Source organism: Malaclemys terrapin, chromosome 11, assembly GCF_027887155.1.
Source record: "Malaclemys terrapin pileata isolate rMalTer1 chromosome 11, rMalTer1.hap1, whole genome shotgun sequence".
Lineage (NCBI taxonomy): Eukaryota > Metazoa > Chordata > Testudines > Emydidae > Malaclemys > Malaclemys terrapin.
Window position 1 is genome coordinate 40,339,576 of NC_071515.1, and position 22,849 is coordinate 40,362,424.

The 22,849-nt window shown below is 42.3% G+C and overlaps 1 long non-coding RNA gene across 2 annotated transcripts; it reads right to left on the bottom strand.

Moving 5' to 3' along the window:
• Positions 1-4,385: 4,385 nt before the first annotated feature.
• On the bottom strand, positions 4,386-20,340 carry LOC128845188 (uncharacterized). Of its 2 annotated transcripts, none has more exons than XR_008446633.1 (3): positions 20,124-20,340; positions 18,031-18,160; positions 4,386-6,646 (listed from the first exon to the last, which is right to left on the bottom strand). It is a non-coding gene; the product is annotated as an uncharacterized LOC128845188 (long non-coding RNA). The 2 variants fall into 2 exon arrangements; XR_008446632.1 differs by having other exon boundaries at positions 17,961-18,160.
• Positions 20,341-22,849: the final 2,509 nt, after the last annotated feature.

The following is a 22,849-nucleotide window of genomic DNA, read 5'->3' on the forward strand; positions in this document are numbered from 1 at the left end:
TAGCAGCAGATATCTCCAATGGCTGATGATGGGACACTGGATGGGGAGGGCTCTGAATTTCTACAGAGAATTCTTTCCCAGGTATCTGCCTGGTGAGTCTTGCCCACATGCTCAGGGTCCAACTGATTGCCATATTAGGGGTCAGGAAGGAATTTTTCCCCAGGTCAGATTGGCAGAGATCCTGGGGGGTGGGGTGGTTCGCCTTCCTCTGCAGCATGGGCACGAGTCACATGCAGGTTTAAACCAGTGTAAATGGTGGATTCTCTGTAACTAGAAGTCTTTAAATTATTATTTGAATACTTCAGTAACTCAGCTGGAGATTAGGAGTCTATTACAGGTGCAGGTGGGTGAGATTCTGTGGCTTGCAATGCGCAGGAGGTCAGACTAGATGATCATGATGGTCCCTCTGGCTTTAAAGTCTATGAGTCTAAGGCTTAGAGACTCTCTGATTTCTTTATGCCCCTTCTCTCATCTAACAGATAAACTTTACTAAATGGTCAAATCCTGTCTAAATTCAAAGAGATCTTACAGTTGAGACCTGAACCAGTATATTGGAGACAAGTCCCTTTTCTAACCCTTCCCAGAGGAACTCTTGAAACACAGAAAAGGGGGACTCTCTCAAATACACCCTCTCTTTCTTACAGAAATAACCAAATTTGGCCCACGAGCAACTACAGGTGCCGGAAGTGCTAGTCTTCCTTGACTCTGGGAGATTTCCCATGCCCATTACTTCCTATGGTAGCTTTAGCGTTCTTAGCTGTCCCTTCACACTAGCCAGGTGTTTTAAGGATAAAGTACCTCCTCAGAAGCAGCAGAACCAACTAACTTATTCCTTATTTTTTTCTCATTAGATCTTTATATAGCTGAGGAACTACAGGCAATAAATATCCCCCAAATCTGTACCAAGAATGAGAAAATACATCCACTAGTGCCACTTCAGGACCGCAAAAAGAAGAACAGGAGTACTTGTGGCACCTTAGAGACTAACAAATTTATTAGAGCATAAGCTTTCGTGGACTACAGCCCACTTCTTCGGATGCATAAGAAGTGGGCTGTAGTCCACGAAAGCTTATGCTCTAATAAATTTGTTAGTCTCTAAGGTGCCACAAGTACTCCTGTTCTTCTTTTTGCGGATACAGACTAACACGGCTGTTACTCTGAAACTTCAGGACCGGTGCATCTGACTACTAAGGTACATGAACAGCAGGTGGCTGTCCACTGAAGCAAATAGATCTGTGCATAGCTGGGGTTCCTCAGGGGCTTGGACTGGATACAGCTGCAGTTTGATAAAATACAGTTTCTCTGCTAGGTGCTGACTTATCCAGCATGTCTTTGAGAGATATTTCTACTCCTAACGGTAGCAAAAGAGCTTTGGACCCATTCAGTCCCCATTAGAGGTTGTGGTTTTTTAAAAAAGTGTATAAAAGGTGATTATCACTGATTTTTTACGACGTATTCTGCTTGAAAACTTCTACAGAGCTCTTCTCACTGCTCTAATTCCTAACAAACTGCTGTGTTGCTTTAACTCAGGGTGTGACCGCCTGCTCCAGGCTCTTATGTGCACTCAGCCATGAAGACTAGCAGCTGGGCCTATAGCCAGCCACACCGGGTATGGCACAGTTACCAGTTGCTTGATATTCCCTCACATGCAGCACAGACACCACATCTAGCGCTTCACTCAGAGCAGCATCTCCTGGCCCGACTAGTAATGCCAGATGTGTTGCAGCATCTCTCATGGCATATCTCAGCAGAGGATGCATCTCTCAGAGCTGTTTGACTTGCTCCAGGTCCCACGGGTAGCACATGGCAGAGCTAGGAACTGAACCAAGCACTACCTGAACCACAGAACCATCCTTCCTCCCATAGCACCTTTAGCACAAATTCAGTAAGCCCAAATTAAAGTCTCCCTCCTTTCTCCTCACCTTCTTTGATGACCAGTCAAGATGTCTATCCTTACCCAGGCTATACTCCTCTAAACCTCATCCCTGATGGCTCTGTGCCTCTGCCTCACCATCCCAGAAGTCCTTTGCAGTTCTGTGCCTCTTCTTACTTAGCCCATGGATTCTCTGCCCATTTACACTGGTGCTTAGTAAAAGAGACTGCTAGACTCTCTATGACTTTGAGTTATTGGCTGCCTTTCCTTCTGGGGCCTGCTACGAGAGTTAGGGGTGGCAGCACACAGATGGTTTTTTGCATGGGTGGGGCTGCTTCTTGTACTGAGGGTAAATTTGGCAGCTCTCTCTAACTCCTGTGATTCTAGGACATATAAATAAGGGATTAATGAGTAGGAAGGTGGTATTACATCTGCATATGGCAGTGGTGAGACCAATACTGGAATATTGCATCCAGTTCTGGTGCCCACATTTGAAAGAGGATTTTGAAAAATTGGAGAAGCTGTGGAAAAGCCTTGATTTGAACAATGCTTCAATGGCTAGAAAAAATGTCTTCTCTTGAAAGAGGCTTAAAGAGCTTGAGGTCTTTAAATTATCAAAAAGAAAACTGAGAGATGACTTAATTATGGTGTATAAGCACCTTTGGAGGGAGAAAACGCTAGCTACTAAAGAGCTCTTTAATCTAGCAGGGAAAGGCATAACAATCAAGGGCAGCAAGCTGAAATAAAGGCACTGAATAAAGAAAAAAGGCACCTTTTTTTTAAAAAAAAAAAAGACAAAACACAGTGAAGATAATTAACCACTGGAACAAATTACATGGGGAGGTGGTGGAGTCTCCATCTTTTGAAGTCTTTGAATCGAGACTGGATGACTTTCTGGAACATATGCTCAGTGAAACACCAGTTTTGGGGCTCCATATAAGAGTAACTGTATGAAATTCTACAGTTCGTGATATACAGGAAATCAGACTAGATGTTTTAGTGGCCCCTTCTGGCCTTAGTCTATTAATCAGTTCAAGGAAAAGGGGAGATAATGGGCCAATTTGCTCAAGGCTTTGAACCCATCTCTGAAATTTTCATGATTTAAAAAAAAAAAAAAAAAAAAAAAAGTATTTCACCAGCTATAACAATGAGGCAAGCAACACAGGGGCTGAGAGCTCATTGAGACACTGCATTAATTTTCAGTGGAAGTTGAAGTCACCCCCAGGTTCATTCTGAGTGGCTCCAGAAGAGAATTAAGGGGTCAATGAAGGAAGATGTGCTGAAGTACTGGTGGGTGATCTGAATACCTCAAATGGGGAAGGAAACATCAGACTGAAAAAAAAAGTTTTTTAAAAAGACAATACCTTCAATGTTCACCCATTTGTAGAACCAAACTTGAAAACTGGCCAGAACCAGAAGTGGCAAGATACTGCCAAAAGACTTTTTTCTGAGTTTTTCTAGCTGTGTCCTGAAGCGTACATGCTAGATATCTCATGAGAAAGCCTGTTAATCTGTGAGTGCTAGCCACGTTTTGTAAACTGTGGAAGAACGATCTTAACTCGGGTTTAACTGACCAAAATCTAAATCCTGAACCTTATGAGATTACTCTGTCACTAAGTATCTTTTAAACAAAAGTATATGTACATTTCTGCCTTAAAATTTGTTAATACACACAAAGAAACTGTAATACATTTAAGGTAGATGCTGTCCCTTACTGTAGCTGACCAGGAATTTCACAGCTATAATGCACAAGTATTAAACTCCTTTGCTAGCACAGTTCCAAATTGCTTCTCCAGGAAAAGACAGCAATGCAGTAGACTTACAGTGTAAGCATATTCTGTTACACTGGGAGACATGATATTTCTGGATTTTCTCACATTGTACTGTCTCTCCAAGCACCGTTTCAGATTATACTGTAGGGGTCAGCAACAGCTGTGCAGTCACAAGAATAGCGGCTTGCATTTGCAGTGAATGACATGAAAATAAACAGTAAACAATCCAAAAAGATACTAGAGAGGTGAGCCAGATAATAAACCCTTTGCAAGAACCTTGTCCAGCTGTAATCTGTGTGATATATTTAGTGCAAGAAATGTAAGGCCAAGATTACAATTACTGGAGCAGAGCTGGGGGCGGGGAGGTGAGCCCAGGCTGCACCGTGCCCCCCGGGCATTCTTCCACGCCCCTGCAGGAGGGCATGCCCCATAGTTTGGGAACCTTTGGTCTACATCATATGAGAACTGCACAAAGAAGATCTAGTGTAAATGGAAAATAGAGATGATAATGGTGTCATTAGCAAGATACACAAGAGTAAAATGAACAGAATGACTCCACATTTTATTATTTGTTAACAGAGTTGGGCAGGAAAGGATTTTCACAATTTATGTTCAAAATTTGTCCTGTCTTGAATTGAGACAAATAGTCAAAATTTTAAAATTATTAATTGAAAAAATTTATTATTATTATTATTAACTTTGAGTCTATTGAAACATTTAGTTTTGACTTTGACCTTTTCCCATCTAATTAGCTTACATAGCAAAACAAAAAGTTGTTTTGAACAATTTTGAAATTCTTTTCTCAACATTTTTTTGAGTTGGGAAATTCATCAAGCCCCACCGTGTTTCACAAACTGTTTCAGTTTCAATCAATCAGCATTTTTCAACGAAAAAATAATTTGTCAAAATAATCCCCCATCTCTGTTTGTTAAGAGCAAACAATTTGCTTGGCATTTTACAAGACACAAGAACAAAGACCCTCCCTGCCTCAAATCCTCTATACAGAAAAGACATAATGCTCTTAGGAAGCCCAGAGACAATGGTTAGCTGGTAGATATTGTGGAAAAATTGAGTTTCTATTATCATTTATATGTCACTATCACCCACACTAATAGGCACTGTCCATGTGTATGGAAAAATGTAGGCCCTGCCTGAAAGGGCTTACAAAGTGGGAGAAATTTTTATGAGGTGTAGTGAACTGGAATGGGGTGGTTCAGAAATATACCAGTTTTCTTCTCAAAAACTGTATAACAGACCAAGAATTTTCACACTCTTTCTTTTGTCTCTTTTTTAGTATGTGTGTGTGTGTATACACATACATATTTCAGTTTTTTATTATTGCTCAGAACGGTTAAGATAGGAACATAGCATAAGAACATAAGTACAGCCATACTGGGTCAGACCAATGGTCCATCTAGCTGAGTGTCCGGTCTTCCAACAGTGGCCAATGCTAGATTCTTCAAAGGGAATAAATAGAACAGGGCAATTATCAAGTGAGCCATCCTGTCATCCAGTCCAAGCATCTGGCCTCCTATTGCCTCTAAAGATTAAAATGTTTAGTGCATTCTGCAGTAGCACTTAGAAGCAGAACATTTAATGAGTGTGGCTGATCCACCCCTCCCCCTCTTACATCCCGGTTATTACATGCAGTTATTAACATAAACCCACATTAGAGCCTGAGGAATCTAGCATTGAGTGTACGCTCAGTTCAAATGCTCCAGCAAGGAGATTACTACATCCTATAGCTGTGGGAAAATTCTCACATCCCAAAGTCAAAGCAGTGAATTTCTGGCTTTTCCCCAGTTTTTGCTTTGCATCCAAATAATTCAATCCAAGTTTCTAGAGTAGTAAGAAACCACCACCTCTTAAAATTGCTTTTTGCATTTTCTAACCCTCTAAATCACTGAATAAACTATACATGAGTTGGGTTTTATAGGATTCCTAGACACAGGCCCAAAAAAAGACATCTCCTCCTCTTCTCCCAGCCAAGAAAAGGGACATAGAAAGGAGGAGTGTGTTTGTGCCTCTCACATTGCCTTCCTGCCATACTCCAAGGGGGCCTAACTGTTCTTTTTAATAGATTCCCAGCCTCCTTGTGTCTAAGTGGTTTGTTCCAGATTGCTAACAGCTATGTACTGGGACCGAGCATGCGTGCATCATACTGCATTTCTTGCCACAGTTCTTCCCCGCCATGGAGTGCTGGTTCACTTACAAGTCAAATTTAAACTGTTCTAGACAAATTAAGTCTAAGACAAATTGTACTGATCTTGCAATTCTACAACAATGCATGCTATATACACCATGGTAATGAGCCAACTCTCATCCACACCCATGCCACCCATCATGATTTCAGCTCCAAAAATATAGGCCTCTAAATGGTGAGCTAAAGGAGCAGCTCCAGTGCAGAGAACTATATATGTTTGAATAGGCCCGAAGTTTTCTATCTTGTAGACAACTGTAGACAACACACACACAGACGGTGGGGATTTGGTGGAAAAAATTAGCAAGTCTGCTGTCCACCCCGGAGGAAAAATAAACCCAGTAGCAGTAGCTGCCCAAGGATTCCCATGGTCATTAAAGACCAAAAGGTAACAAAGTGATTCCCCTCAAAGATGAAAGGCCCACTTAAATTCTTGTTTGGCTGGAGGGTTTTTTTGTTTTGTAGTGTAACTTATAAGCCTGGGACACGTCAAAATTTGCTGTATGTAGGACTGGGTTGCCTTTTTGTAGCCAACGTTTTCTATTAAAAATGTATAGTTTTCTCATTTTTGCTTACACGTTATATCCATCTGAAGACAGCACAGTTCCATATAAGCTCCTTTTCATGTTTCTATTTCTCGCCTCTTCCTCCACGTCAAGGCATTATATATTTATAAGACAACATTATTCCAGCCCTCAGTTTCAGGAGTTCATTCAGGTTCTGAACTCTGTCAACTCTGTTCTGAACTTGTACAAGGAACTTGCAGGTTGAAAGACGGCAGGATGATGTGATTATTCAGGGCTGCAAGTGAAGGAGTAACTTGTTACTTTGATCATGGCCCATCTGTACATGGAAACACTAAATTAAATGGCAAAAACTAAGTTACAACCTTTCTACAGAAATGGTATATGTTTTACAGAATGATAATTTCAATTACAAATGGGTTTTATAAATGTCTATAGGTATACTTAGATAGTTTGATGGCTCATGACCTACACTACTAATAAAAATAGTGATATATATAGTAGTAAAATATCTAAGCATCGAGTCATAAATCCTATTTCAATAGGATTTCTTAATGTAATTTTTTTTCTTTTGTGATTTAATGTACTACAGGTATTTTATGCTAAATTTAGCTTTCCCATGTGAGACTCATAAACCAGAGTGTAGGCTAAAGGATTATGTTAAACTATGCTGTCACAGATAAATGAAAGGGAATGTAAATTAGATACACATATGTGTCATCAAAAATGTATATACTCCTGTTGAAGACCCTTTCCTACCTTGTCCACAGTCACCAATTGTTCTTTAAAAAAATCCCCAAAAGATTGTTGATCCAATTTATAGGCCACACACATTCACCTTAAACCAGGCTTCAGAAGCTTTTATTTTCCCACGACATTAGTATGGACCATGGTAACGCAGACTGAGGAAAATTCACTATAATATGAATGTAGTCAATAAGTGCTTTTAATACCTGATGCTTTATTTTTAGGGTATTGTCGCTTAAGGCTTTCTGTAACAGATTTGCTGTCAGACATTGTTGAGGGAGACAGTAGACTCACTGAGCATATTTATTAGCATTCATGAAGTTAGGTGTCTTCCACAGGTCTGTGTTTGACTTTCAAGCTCTCTCATTAGGAAGGTGTGAAGCATAAAGTAGATTCTGTGCTTCATCAAGCTGATGTCCAAAAAATGTTGGACTTATGAATCATGCAAATGCAAATTGATGAAAGTCTGCAGATCCTTTGTGACCAGAGGTGAAAGTAAGCCGGTATGGCGTGTCAGACTGGACCAGCTTCTCCGGAGGCGATTTGAAGGGCCCGGGGCTCCCCACAGTGGCAGGAGGATCGGGCCCTTTAAATTCCCGCCTGAGCACAGCTGGAGCCCCGAGCCCTTTAAATCGCCTCCGGAGCCCTGCTGCCGCTACCCCAACCCTAGCCCAAGCCCTGCTGCCCCGGGGTAGCGGCGGCAGGGCTCCCGCAGTGATTTAAAGGGCCCAGAGCTCCGTGGCAGCCAGAGCCCCAGGCCCTTTAATTCGCCTCTGAGCCCCCGGGCTCCCAGCCGCCTCTGCAGCCGGAGCCCCAGGGCCTTTAAATCTTGAAAGGCCCCGCCTCTTCTGGTTGAGGCCATGCTCCCACTCAGGACTCTGGTGTACCGGTAAGTCCTTTAAGTTACTTTCACCCCCTGTTTGTGACTAACAAAGATTAATAAATCGCATGGTTTTTTTTTAAGTTACTCCTTCAGGGCCAAACCCAATATCCATTGAAATAAATGGAAACACTCCCATTGACTTCAACGGGTGTGGGATCTGGCCTACATTAAGGAGGGACATTTGTTTGCTTTTATATTGTCATTGCACATTAAAGACCAGGTTTTTGTTTTTTGTTTTTTTTTTAAATGGTAGGTTTCAGCCAATATCTAAAGATATGTTTGGCTTCACGGGCATATTTACATACATGCTTACTATAATAGCTCATATGAAACAGGCAACTGCATGCACAAATAGAGTGCTAAATTTTCTATGTATGCCTGCATGGAACTCCATATTTCCAGTATTGCACACTGTTTTGTGCAAGAAAGGTAGGCATCTGCCTTTTGAAAATTTGGCATTGGTGTCTTTCTTAGAAGGATGGGAAGGGTGGCTGAATGATTAAAGTCAGGAGATGGCGTAAGTTGCATGGACCTGAGTAGTTAAAAATCAGCCTTTATTACCAGATTTACTAGACTGTCTAGAACACTGAGGGCACGCTGATTTTGCAAAAGGAAATTAACTGATTTTACCGCTGAGCCAAACACTACCAATTGAGCCAAAGCCCGAGCTGATAAAACCAGTAGGAGATTTGCTTGCTAAGACAAGCTTAGAACTCACTTACTGCAGAATTTACAAATAGGAATCCCACAAACCTCCTGTATCCCCTTGGCAGAAGTGCTGCTGCTGCCAAACCTCTCTCCCAGTTTATTGAGCAGATTCTAGGGCAGGTGATCAGATTAAAAAAAAAAAAAAAATTGATCCTGATGCTGAACTCCAAATTTGCTCATCTGATTGGACTGCCAGGCGCCTATCAGAGAGAAGGAAAATCTTCTATGCGCATTCATTGGCCTAAAATCAAACATCTGATGGAGTCACGAATGTGCTTGTTGGTTGAGATCAACAATGAAAACCAGCGCGTTAGCTGATTTGCTCCTTTACGTAGGTACCACGTCAGTCACATGGAATTATTGTATGTATTGTCAATACATACACAAAAATTTAATTGAATTGCTAACTCAGCCAAGACTGAGCTCCCCTGGAGATATCCAAAATCCTAAAACATTACAAAAGCAGAACTTAAAAACCACACACACCACATATTTCAGTCTTCCTTCAAATCACGTTTCTTTAGTCCTCTTAACAGCATTCAAAGACATTATAAAGACTAGAAAACTATGAAATATGTCTCTTCATGCTTTAAAATATGAACATGTCTCTTTTCCTCCACAGATTTTTCTCTTTTGGATACAGATATATATTTTTATATTTTATTTTATATTTTGTTGAGCAATCTTAACAGCTTTGTGATGTGGATTTATCAGAAAAGGACGTTCCCTTCTTTAAAAAAGCTCCCCGCCCTCCATCTACAAATTCAAACCACTACTTCCTACCTAACTAAAGTGTCTACCATCTCACACCTACCTTTCTGGCCACCACTCAAAATGTCAATCCTATCCACCTAACCACCACCTCCAAGTTCCTGCTGGCACTGTTCCTCAGCTCCCCACATACACATTCCCTTGTGGCTCTGCCCCCTTCGTGTGTTCACACATGTGACTACTTCCAGTCCTGGCATCCCTTTGCCAATTCATTCAGCCAGTTTGAAAAAAAAAAAACAACCCATCATCTTAATCTGCTGTTTCCCTGGGTGAATGGCTGCCTTCCAGGATGTGTGCCCATGGTTAGTAGCTACAGGTGCCACTGCAGGAATTGGAGGAAGAAATAGGCAGAGAGATTAATGTGTAAGTGGCTTCAAAGGAACAGCCATCTGTTTTCCCCACTCCCTGGCAGCAGCAGCAGCAGCTCCCTGCAGCGAGGATGCAGATTTGGCAGGTTTCCCTAACCCTACTGAGCCCATCAGCACACCCAATGCTCCTCCCCACCCCCTCCGGCCAATTAGAACCTGACTCTTCCTGCAGCTGCCTGCACAGCCTCTGCACTCAGGGGCACCCCACGCTCTGCAGTGTTTAACTACTGTGTATAAGGAAGATAGTGGCTGAACTTGGATACAACACTGTTTGGCAGCCAGTCAGGTCCAAACCATATTATAACTAGGATAAAATAAAAACAAACTCCAGCCTAGGCAAAGTTGTCATCTGACCAGAGCACATTTTTAAACCCAGCAATAACATGGATCGGCTTATCTTGCCCATGATGTCAGTAAAGTTACATTATAATTATTCCACTTTGGCTACTACTGTGTTAATACTGTACTTAAGAGGTGGTGTTTTCCCCATGTAGAAGGCTGCCAAGTAAGTTGAGCATGATACCTGTTATAGAAATGCAACAAATAGGTATCCTGGGCTCCATTTCATTATACATCTGCTTAGATTTCAATTTATTTCAAGCCATAAAAATGAAATGAAACATTTCCTCGGTATTTAAATTTAAATGCTAATTTTTTGCATCATCGTCTGCTGTAGACTAAATTTTAGTGAAGGGAACAATAAGAAAAAGAATGTAGCAGAACATCTTAAACGAATATAGGTTAGCCACATTAAAAACAGCCCATAACCACAGTCCCGTTAGGACTCCTGCACTGTCTGTACTGGTCTTCAAGGCCGTTTCTGTTCTCAGTTGTCACAGTTTTAATATAACTTACAATCACTTCCTGGAGATTTAGTAATCCGGATTGTACAAAGCGTTATGTGCTTTAGGGAAAAACTAAAATGCTATATACAATAATCTGCTGTGTAAGAGCTAGAGCAGCTGGTGCAGCTTACATAAAGTGGCAGATAGCCCAATACAACAAAATATAAATGTGTTCATAATCAGAACAACCATTGGCATAGGACAGGCATCAGAATGTGTTTCTGTTTGGACCACAAACAATATACAGTAGCGTACAAACAGACCATTATCCAGACAAAAGCAACAATATGCAATTTCAGTAAATCCCTGGTGACATTTTTGCTTTGAAATGTTTAGTTTGTTTATTATAATGATACCTAGTGCTCATGAAATTCCAGGAGAGACCGAAGCAAGCCCCAAGGCAATTTTTAAGATTATATAACACTTCATTTATATAACTGTTTTCATGCCATCAAAGCAGAACTGGTTAAGGAGAAGTGAACTGGCATGCAAGAAAAATTAACAGGCTGCCCCTGACTATATATATTTAAAATATGCTACCAGTAGGCACTACTTTCTGGTGGGGAATGAGGGGAAATTCCTCCCCTTTTAAAAAATGTACATGAAAATTCTTTGGGCAGGGACTGTTGTTTACTATTGGTTTATAATTTGTGGTCTGGTGGTGCCTAGAGTCTTAGACCAGATGGGATCCCATTGTGCTAGATGTACAAAAACATATGCTAAAGGACAGCGCTTGACCTAGAGTTTACAACAGTAACTAATACATAAGGGATGTGACCTGTTTGAGGCTTCTGTAGCAACTGCAATATAGATGAAAAATTATAAATGGCCTGCCTTGAATATGTATCCAATGCTGCTCCTTTTGGAGGTTAAACAGAGTTTTGCCATTGACTCCAATGGGAATAGGTTGAGGCCATTTAATTTATATATAACCATCTCAGAGAAGGAAGTGTACACTGTCATGAGAGCTCAACAAGCCCTTTTATGAGGGATGTGTCACAACACTCCTTAGCTTTGCTTTTAATTTTTTTTTAAATAAACATACTTCAGGATTGATTCTGTCAGGTGCTGAGCTCCCTTAATTCCTACTGAGGTCAATGGGAGTGGAGGGCCTTCAGCTTGTTGCAGAAAATGTTCAGTATTTCACAGACTAAGGCCTTAAAAAGGATGTTTAACTGTTGTTAATAGTGTAAGCTAAAACTATAAACCTGTGGCTATTCAAAGTTAAGGACTTCATTCCATCTTTCCTTTTGCAACTAGGGTGACCAGATGTCCCGATTTTATAGGGACAGTCCCAATATTTGGAGCTTTTTCTTACATGGGTACCTATTACCTCCCACCCTCTGTCCCGATTTTTCACACTTGCTATCTGGTCACCCTATTTGCAACACAGGACAAGTTATTTGCTAGGGTCTCAGATCTCTGCATGATTCTGTAGATCAGCTGTGGGGTAAGGGAATAAGGTAGGGAAAGGAGAGCATCAGCCTTAACTTTAGTTGGCAGGTTTTGATCAGTTTTTCCCTCCCACAAAACTGTAAAGTAGTTAAAGTAACATCATCTTTTGTATTCACAAAGAATGGCTCAGATATCTGTGAAGTCCATGGATTCATTTATATTTCATGGATGCTTTTAATCAGGGCTTGGAAACAGCTTGGTACTCTCCAGTATGTTATTCCAGCACTTCTCTGAAGCTACTGTCGCCTTCTCCAAAATCTCAGCTTTCATTTAAAAAGAAAGTAAGTCTCTGGCTGTTATGGTTGCAAAGAAATCCTAAAAACATGGAGACTAAGACCTTTTCTACACTAGAACTAGAACAGCTCTATATCGGTGAGACCTTCTCCCACTGACACAGCTACCGCCTCTCTTGGGAGGTGGAGTTATAAAGCCGACTGGAGAGCTCTCTCCCGTCGGTTTAGAGTGTCTTCATCAGAAGCACTACAGCGACACAGCTACACTTCTGTAGTGCTTCTAGCCTGAGTGTAACCAATGGAGATATGAACCTGTAAAGATAGATTTGAGAGGTGTGAACTGCCCCATTCATCTCAGTGAGGAATTAATTCAGATGCCCAGTGATAATTTAATATCAGATTTTTTTAGCTATATCAGTCCTCATGGAAAGCAAGGGAGATAAGGTCACAGTTTACCAGGAGTAACATTATCTCATTTTGGTGCCACAAGTGGGTGGCATTTGGGAAATATCGCCACTTCTTCCACCCACCCTCACCTAATTAAAAAGGAGTCTAGCCCAAGAAGCTCATCAGAGCCTAGGGCATATTAACTCAAGCCCCACTGAGTGGGAATCAAGCAGAAAAATGATAATATTTTCAATCTGTTGTGAGTGGTAGCTAATTTTGGTGATTTTTAGGGGCAGATCTTGTGTCTGGGCAAGCTTGAAGACCCATCCCTGACCCCTGCATTTAATACATTCAAATGAGAGCAGAGGCTAGAAGCCAGGATTCTACAGGAGTGATTTTTTTGCTCCAAACCAAAGTATATGACAGGGTCTCTGAAAATTGTTTTTGCTTTAAAAAACCCTTCCATCATGCCTAGGAAGAATAATAGTAATTAAAATTGCTATATATTAGCTCGTTGTAATGGATATGCTAGCCCTTTAAGGATGAAGATGGGAATCTGCTCAGCCATTCTCCATACACACCTTTTTTTTTTTTTTTGGCATGCAAACACAAACTCAGAAAACCAGAGACAGGAAGTGATCTCAGGGGGAAGATTGTGGTTTGGGAAGAACTTAGTCAAGCTTATTCTAGAGGTCGGGCCAAGAGCCTTGATGTGTGCTTAGGGCAAGGCTCACTTCTCTTATCCAATCAGAAAGAATCTTACAGTCCCAGGACTGGTGGGATTTGTAGGCCTAATTAATGGGGTAGGATACAAAAGCACTTCCTTTCCTCAGACCAAGAAAAGCCCTGGAGACAGTTAGGGCTCTGGTGGTCTCTGAGAGACTAGAACTTTGCTTGCTTGTTTGATTTGAACTTCCTGCCACCTGGGAAGAATCCCTGGAAAGGGGCTGGTATTGCTTGGTGGTTGTTTTTTTTAAACTCTATTACAAGACTGTTTGGATTTAACTGCCAGATCTCTGATGAGAGCCTGGAATGGCCATTCCAGGAAAGGGACTCTTGAACTCTACTTTACAACTGTGTTTGTGCTTTGCCACCAGAACACCTGGTGGAGTTGGATTCTCTAGAGGAAGAAACCCACCCCATGGATAGATCATTATTGTTCATTTGTAAATAAGCCAGTGGATGTGGTCTTCAATGAGCATCAGCCTACTACACCTGTAGATAGGTACCTCTGGAAAATAACTAGAGATTAATAAACTTAGTCATTGGAAAATTCATGAATGGAAAAAATAAGCTTGTGCATATATGGACCCTTATTTGAACTGATAAGAAATGAAGCAAATGCCCATTTTTTATTTTAAGATAAGCATTAGATTGTGCTTTAGAGACATAGACCTTTGTTAGCATGGGGTAGGGGAAAAGGAGAGCAGTTCTGCAGGAATTTTGGCAATTTAGCAAAAATTCCTTTGGGTATTAGGTCTGGTCTATGCTAAAAAGTTAGGTCAATGGAAGCCACCTTAAGTTGACCTGTTAATGTATGTGTCTACACTACCGGGTCCTTTACGTCAACCTAAGTCACCTCTAATGTCGACTTCAGTAATCCACCTCTGTGAGAGGCGTAGCAGTTAATTAAGTTTTCATGGGTCGACTGCGAGGTAGTGCAGATGCAGCATTGGGTAATTCGACTTAATTGACCTCCAGGTGGTGTCCCACAATGCTCATCTGTGACTGCTCTGGAGATCATTCCCAACTCTGCTGCATTGCAGCCAGGTACACAGGAAACAGCCCATCCCCTGCTAAAGCCCTGGGAATTTTTGATTTCCCATTTCCTCTTTGATCAGCGTTGGGAGCATGCCGGCTTGAGCACAGCTGATCATGGAGACTACATGCCCCAAACGCGCTGCAGCTTGATCTGCACAGGAGGTGGTGCATCTCAGCGCTGTGTGGAGAAGAGTCTGTGCAGGCAGAGTTCCGCTCCAGCAGAAGAAATGCTGACATCTATGCAAAGATTGCTCGTGGAATGGGGGAGAAGGGCTACACGAGGGACACAAGAGTGCCGTGTGAAAATAAAAGTATTTTGCCAAGAGTACCAGAAGGCAAAGGAGGTGAACAGTCGTTCTGGTGCTGAACCCCACACATGCCAGTTCTACAATGAGCTGCATGTGATTCTTGGGGGTGACCCTACCAGTACCCCCACAAGAAATGTGGACACGCAGTAGCATAGCTAGGGGGGCAAGTGGCCGCTCCCCCACTGAGCGCAAGTGGCACCTTGTCAATTTCTTGGTACCTTTTTACTCACCCGGGGGAGCGATTAAAAAAAAAAAAAAAGGCGCCACCTGCTGCGGCGCTTTTATTTTACTCGCCCGGTGGCGCTCCGGGTCTTTGGCGGCGGGACCTTCAGTGCCGCTGAAGCACCCGGAGCGAGTGCAGGGCCCGCCGCCGAAGACCCGGAGTGCCACCGGGTGAGTAAAAGCGCCGCAGCGGGTGGTGCCTTTTTTTTTTTTTTTTTAATTGCTCCCCCTGTTCCCTTCACCTGCCTACTCCACTGCCTCACAGGTCTGTGAGTCTAGGGATATGATGAATGAGGAAGAGGAGGAAGAGAATGGGAGATGGGGAGAGTGGATCCACTGCTCGCCTGAGAGCCAGGAAATATTTTTAACCCTGGAGCCCTGTGGGTCACAGGACATCACGGTGGCAGACCATGATGCCGGGGAAGGTACCTCTGTATACAGTTACAAGCAAACTCCAGTTAAACTTTAGTGGGCACAAACATTTGGTGGTTGGCATGTTCACTGTGAAGAAAAAAAGTGAGGTGCTGTGCTTACAAGAGGCAGCTCCAGCTATGCAGAAGGTGGCCCCTGGAAAAGACTGTTTATGTGGACTGGTATAGCCTTGGAATGCTCTAGGAAACTTTCATGGAGGTACTCTGCGATCCTTTGCAGAAGGTTTCTGGGCAGGGCAGTCTTATTTCTTCCACCATGGTAGGACACTTTCCCACCCAACTCCTGAATTAATTCTGCTGGCATCATTGTGGTACACAGCATAGCAGCATAAGAACCGGGTCTTTACTCAGATGCTTGCAGCATCTCCTTCCTTTCTGCCTCTGTTACCCTCAGGAGATTGATTTCACATAGGGTCGCTTAGGGGAAATGGGGGGAGTTCTCATTAAAAGTGCTCTTACAAGAAAAAAAAGGGGGGGGTATGTAGACCCACTGCACACCCCCACTTTCCGGATCGCCAAACCACATGGCTGCTACTGTGGCTTTTACTGTGCTTGGCATGGGTCAGCAAGTAGTTTAAAGTGGCTGATAGGGAACTGGGGCCCCACATGAGAGATTTTGCAATTTGGGAGTGAAAACATTCCCTCCCCTGCCCCATTCATAAACAGCTTCCTGTGGTGCTATGGGGAAGGGCCATTGTTTGACTAGCTACCTCTGCTTCTGACATAAGCCTGCCACAAACTTCATTAAAAGTGCGGTCACCCATAATCTGGGTGGGGAGCCTACTCACCGCGGCTGGAGCAGCAAAATGGCACAGTGAATGGTTACAAATTCTGATTATGTTATGGCTTGCACCTAATGTAATAAGGGTGTTTTTTTGTTTTTTGAAAATAGCTTTGCTATGGAAACATTTTATTCATGTATAATGGCTCTTATTTTTTCCCATGACTGACAGCTGGAAATGTGTCTTTCAGCGTGTCATCAACAACTGAAAGCATACTTTTGCTGATTAGAAGGAGGAGAAAGAACATGGGAGGACATGTTCACGGAGATAATGAATGCTTCCAGGACAGCTGACCCAGAGCTGACAGCGTGGAGGATTTCACTGTCTGAGAAGTTAGACGTGGACATGGAGAGCAGGAAAGCTTCCAATGAGCAAGAGTGGGCGGTGCAGGATGAGATGCTTCAGATTATGTGGGGCCAAGAAGACATGTTGAGATGTCTGACTGAACTGCAGAAACAGGAGGATAGACTCCCTCTGCAGACCATAATGGACAGCCAGCCAGCATTGCCTGGCGCAGAATCACCCTCTTCCATGCATTCCATAGGCTTAAGCGAAAAGTCCATTATCCCTTTCACTTAACCCAGGGGGAGGGTGCAAGGAACAGAAGGCGCCTATTCACAGACCTTTGAGGGTCTGGAATGCAGTGTTACGTTACACAGCTGAAAATGTTTCTCCCGTTCTAACTTTACAACCCCTTTTCCTCAAGGTTACCTTTTTATTCTGGTCTCCCTCTTTACTTATGTTTGTTAAATAAAGTAAACGGATTCGAGAAATAAATTTTCTTTATTGACTAGAAGCAGTGGGGTTGGGCAGGGGGTTGGCTTTACAGGAAGAGCGATACAAGGCAGGTGAAGGTTTGGGAAAGCACAATGCAGACAAGCAGCTCACATTACTGTGACTCATTACTAAAACGGCTTTTCAAAGCCTCGCGGATACACAGCGCTCCTTGCTGTGCTCTTCTTATTGCCCTGTTGTCTGGCTGCTCAAAATGGCTGCCAGGCTATCTGTCTCAACTGCCCAACCTTGTGGTAAATTTCCCCCCTATTTCCCCCACAGATATTATGGAGCACACAGCAGGCAGCTATAACCATGGGGATGTTCTCATCACTAAGGTCCAACCTTGATAGTAAACTTCTCCAGTGCCCTTTCAAATGACCAAAGACACATTCAACCACCATTCTGCACTTGCTGAGCCTATAGTTGAACCATTCCTTACTGCTGTCCAGACGGCCGGTGTATGGCTTCATGAGCCATGAGAGCAAGGGGTAGGCTGGGACCCCCAGGATAACTATAGGCATCTCAATGTCATCAGTGTTCATTTTGTGCTCTGGAAAGAAAGTTCTGGATTGCAGCTTTTTGAACAGACCCGAGTTCCTAAAGATGCATGCATCATGAACCTTTTACACCCATCCTACGTTGATGTCTGTGAAACGCTCCCTGTGATCCACCAGCACTTGCAACACCATTGAAAAGTATCCCTTTTGGTTTATGTACTCTTTAGCAAAGTGGTCTGGTGCCAAGATGGGGATATGCGTGCCAATTATCGCACCACCGCAATTAGGAAACCCCATCACGGCAAAACTATCAACTATGTCCTGCACATTTCCCAGACTTACTACCCTTCATAGAAAAGTCAATTAATGGCCCTGCACACTTGGAGCACAGCCGCTCCCATGGTTGGTTTACCTACTCCGAATTGATTCCCCACTGACTGGTAACTGTCTGGCGTTGCAAGCCTCCAAATAGCGATTGCCACTCACTTCTCCACTGTCAGAGCAGCTCTCATTTTGTGTTGCTGAACAGCAGGGCAGGGGAAAGCTCTGCACAAAGTTTCTGGAAGGTGGCCTTCTGCATTCAAAAGTTCTGCAGCCTCAGCTTATCATTCCATACCTGCAAAACAATGCAGTCCCACCAGTCAGTACTTGTTTCACGGGACCAGAAATGGCTCTCAGAGTGCAGCTGCTCTGTGACTGCCAGCAACAACTGCAAATTGTTTTTTTCAATGGCTTGCAAGAGGGCTGCTTGCAGGACATTGCTACGTTCTGCATGGCAGACCCTACTTCGGTGCTGTAAATATTGCAGGAGAAGGTGCGAGGTGTTTGAGATGCTCACAGCAAGAGTGCACAACTGAGCAGGCTCCATGCTTCTGGGGTTATGGTGTACGCGTGGCAGTTTTAAGGCGCAAAAACCACTGGGTTGTTTGCCATTGATATGAGGAAGGGAGCACAGTGCATCATGGGATGCTGATGCAATGTTCCCATTCTCTCCTGCAGCAATGTTTTGGTCCCGTGAGGCATTGCACAAACTTCCCAAAACACACTGTGGCAAGTTGTATTTTGGGACAGCTACCCACGATGCACTGCTTTGTGCATCGATGCAGGCACTGCTAGTGAGGACGCACTCTATCGAGACAATGAGCATGGTATGCCATGCACAATCAACTTAATTAGGAGGCTCAAGGTCAAATTAAATAAAGTCAACTTAATTTTGTAGTGTAGACAAGCCCTTAGGGAGCATATTCTGCAGTAGCAGCCCCACCACAAATTAAACAGGTGCTGCATACTTTCCTTACTGGCTAACAGCGGTGGCCAGGACCATTGCTGAGACAGTGGGGGCTGGACACCCATATCCACACCCTTTTGGGTAAGCTTGCAGCTTCTGACTGCCTTTTTGAGGTCAGCACCTTCTGCGCCTATTTGGGAAGGATAGCACCAGCACCAACACTGTCGCCATTTATAGAGCAGTGGCCCCAACCCCACTGACTCCTGAGCAGGGGCCTAGAGATTGGAAGGAAATGCTGCTTGTGCCCTCTCCTTCTGAGAGGAGGAGGATGCCAGCTGTGGTGGTGGTTTGTGCCATATAGACACTGGCCCACTAGAAACTGCAGTGTTACAAACAAAATATCACACATTAGGCCACTACACAGCTGACAGTAATAGCTTTTGACCACTACTGACCCAGGCTAGATACAAACCAGTGAGCTGGAACTGAAAGATGTAGGGTGACCAAACAGCAAATGTGAAAAATTAGGATGGGGGTAGGGGATAATAGGAGCCTATATAAGAAAAAGACCCAAAAAAATCGGGACTGTCCCTATAAAATCGGGACATCTGGTCACCCTAGAAATCATATCCCATTTCTGAGCCCCTGAGCCATCCCATACCCTGAGTGCATAAATGTTTTAAAAGATAGTCGCTTTAGACCTGTGTTAAGTTTTCATTCTTAGCCAAGATCTCCTTGCCCTGAGAGAACTGCATTTCTTTGGCATCAAGGTTAATGTTTCACTTGACAGGAATTTTTGTTGGCTAGAGTTCAGCTATGCAAACAGGTTTGTGTCAAGACTGAAAGGTTTTCAAACACTAATTTCAAACTTAGCTGAATAAATCTCTGTTCAGAAATTAAAATACACTCCCAGTTTCCATGTGATTTTCTTATTATTTAAATACATTTCCTTTAATGTAATTATTTTTACAGATTTCAAAATTATTTACAGTAACACCCATTTACATCTCACTTTTTAAATATGATGCTAGATTCCACAAAGTTTATGGTTTGAGATAACTCCCAGTAAAATATAAAAGCCCATTAAAGTCACTCAGGTTAAAATAACCTCTGGTGGGCCATTTAATCCACTGGTTCTCAATCTTTCCAGACTACTGTACCCCTTTCAGGAGTCCAATTTGTCTTGTGTACCCCCCAAGTTTTACCTCACTTAAAAACTACTTGCTTACAAAATCAGACCTAAAAATACAAAAAAGTGTCACAGCACATTATTACTGAAAAATTGCTTACTTTTTCATTTTTACCATATAATTATAAAATAAATCAATTGGAATATAAATATTGTACTTACATTTCAGTGTATGGTCTATAGAGCAGTATAAACAAGTCATTGTCCATATGAAATTTTAGTTTGTACTGACTTCACTAGTGCTTTTTATGGAGCCTGTTGTAAAACTAGGCAAATATCTAGATGACTAGATGTACTACCTGGAAGACCTCTGTGTACCCCCAGGGTTATGCGTACCCCAGGTTAGGACCACGGATCTAATCCATCTCCCTCCACTGGGGGCAAGCTGCTTTCATTATGCCTGATCTAATGCCAAAAATGATCTCATCTAGCCTTGTTTATCTTCAGTGACCACAATTCCACAGCCTCCCTTGATCGGTTTGTTTGTATAGTAAAGTTACCTGGTATTAGCTAACCTAAATTTTCCCTGCAGCAGCTTAAATCCATTACTGCATTTATCTTATCTCTGTTGAGTGATACACAAGAAACACTAACCCATGCGAAATGCCTTCTACCCTGCAACATTATATATGACAAGGATCTGAGATTGAGAAAACACCTGTCACTCAATAAGTCTGAGTTTCTCCCTGTCAGGTTTTTACCTTGTAAGGTACTTGGAGAAGGGACTGTCTTTGCTTATACCTTGTATGGGGCACAGTAAGTTATGGGCACCTGGCAAATAATTTGTCATCCCACTATTATACCAGCACACTTTACCCTTTTCTTTCTGGATATTACTGTAAAGAAATGCAATAGAACCTTAGTAATTGCACTAGTGATATGGAGACCCCAGGTGAGTTACTGATTCACAAGATTCAGTAAGTGAACAAGCATAATAGAGTAAGGGTAATGAATCACAGTGGACATCGTTAATTTATTTTGGCCAGAGTGGTTTGGTTTTAATTATCCTGTAATATGTTTTATATTGTTGGGATAAATGAAGGGGGGCAAGTAGCTCCCTTTTATGGGCACCCAGCCACCCAGTTTGCTATAAAATCCCTATTAGTAGCTGTTCTCTACTTGCTTTACTTGTAAAGGGTTAAAAATGCCATAGGTAAAAGGGAGTGGGCACCTGACCAAAAGAACCAGTGGGAAGGCTAGAACTTTTTAAAATTGGGGAAAAAATTCCCCTTTGTCTGTCTGTGTTGTTCTCCTGGAGAGCAGAGACAGGGCTGGAACTATGCTGTAAAGAGCTTTGGGCCAGGTATGAAAATCATCAGATCATACCTACTCATTTGAAACCCCAGATATGTAAGTAGATCAGGAAATATCTAAGACGACGCGATTAGGTTTCTCTCTTTTATTTCTTTATGGCTTGTGGACTCCTCTGTGCTAAAAACCCAGGTGCTTTTGTTTTGCTTGTAACCTTTAAACTGGACCTCAAGAAGCTATCTTGATGCTTAATCCTTGTAATTGTTTTTTTTTAAACCTAGCAAAAAGCTTAAGTTTCAGATGTATTTTCTTCCTTTTTATTTTTAATAAAATTTATCTTTTTAAATAACGGGATTAGATGTGTGTGTCTCTAAGAGGTTTGTGCATATGTTGTTTAATTAGTTGGTAACAATAGCTGATTCCCTTTGTTTTCTTTCTCAGCTCTTCCCTGGAGGGGGTGTGTGAAAGGGCTTGAGGGTATCCATAGGAAGGAATTCCCAAGTGCACCTTCCTGGATACTCAAAGGAGTTTTTGCACTTGGGTGGTGGCAGCATCTATCCATCCAAGTCAGAGAAAAGCTGTAACCTTGTGAGTTTAATATAAGCCTGGAGTGGCCACTATTAATTGTTAGAATCCTTGCGGGCCCCCATCTTCTGCACTTGAAGTGCCAGAGTGGGGAATCAGCCTTGACAATTGTACTGCAGTCCATTTTATAAAATGCTGAGTTCTCATTGTGGGAACCACAACATCGAACTATAAATCTTAGCTGAGAGGGGATGGGTGCGCCACCAATTTTGTATGCAGATTAGCAAGATTATTGTGTGTGCCTTTTTGGTTGGATCAGTATCATTTTGGACTGATAATCCTCATATACAAAATCTCTTTCCACTTCATAACATAGGCCACTTGCCATGAGACAGGATAGCTGTGGGGTCTCCAAGAATTGTTCCAACAGAGCTCATCATCAGCTCTGCAGGAAAATTAGAACAAAGTATCATTAAGGGCTTTCAAATAAAGTTTAGTTACACATGCAAATACCTTAAATATATAACAATAATACTTTACATCTGTATCACCATCTATCTGGAGACCTCAGAGCACTTTATAAAAATTCATTATGCCTCACACCACCACTTTCAGATTAGGAAGTATGACTAACTCCATTTTACAGATTAATCTCTCTGTGTGTCAATTTGTCCTTCCCAATGCCACACAGAAAATCAGTGACAAAGCAGGAAACAGAACAGAACAGATTTCCTGACCTCAAAACTTGTTCCTTAAGACAATTAGTTTTTATTGAAAATACAGTTGCATACAGATCTGACCATTCCTCTATTGGCCACGCAGGTGGTTCTGCTTTCCCATTTAGATTCATTACTTAAAGCACAAGCAATTAATATAATTAGAGGAGTAATTTTGCTGGCTGTGCATTTGTATTTCCATGTCCTCCTTTAGAAACGTAGCCTTTCAATCTATTATTTCCCCATCATAAATTTCCTGAAGTTCTTGCAAGTGACAATCACCTTTCAGGTTACGATTTTGCTATTTCTTTAAATAAATGTTGATTCAGCTACACATGCAGCAGCTTGAAATGTCCTCAGAGAAATCAGAGAAGCAAAAAGCTGTCCAAACCACAA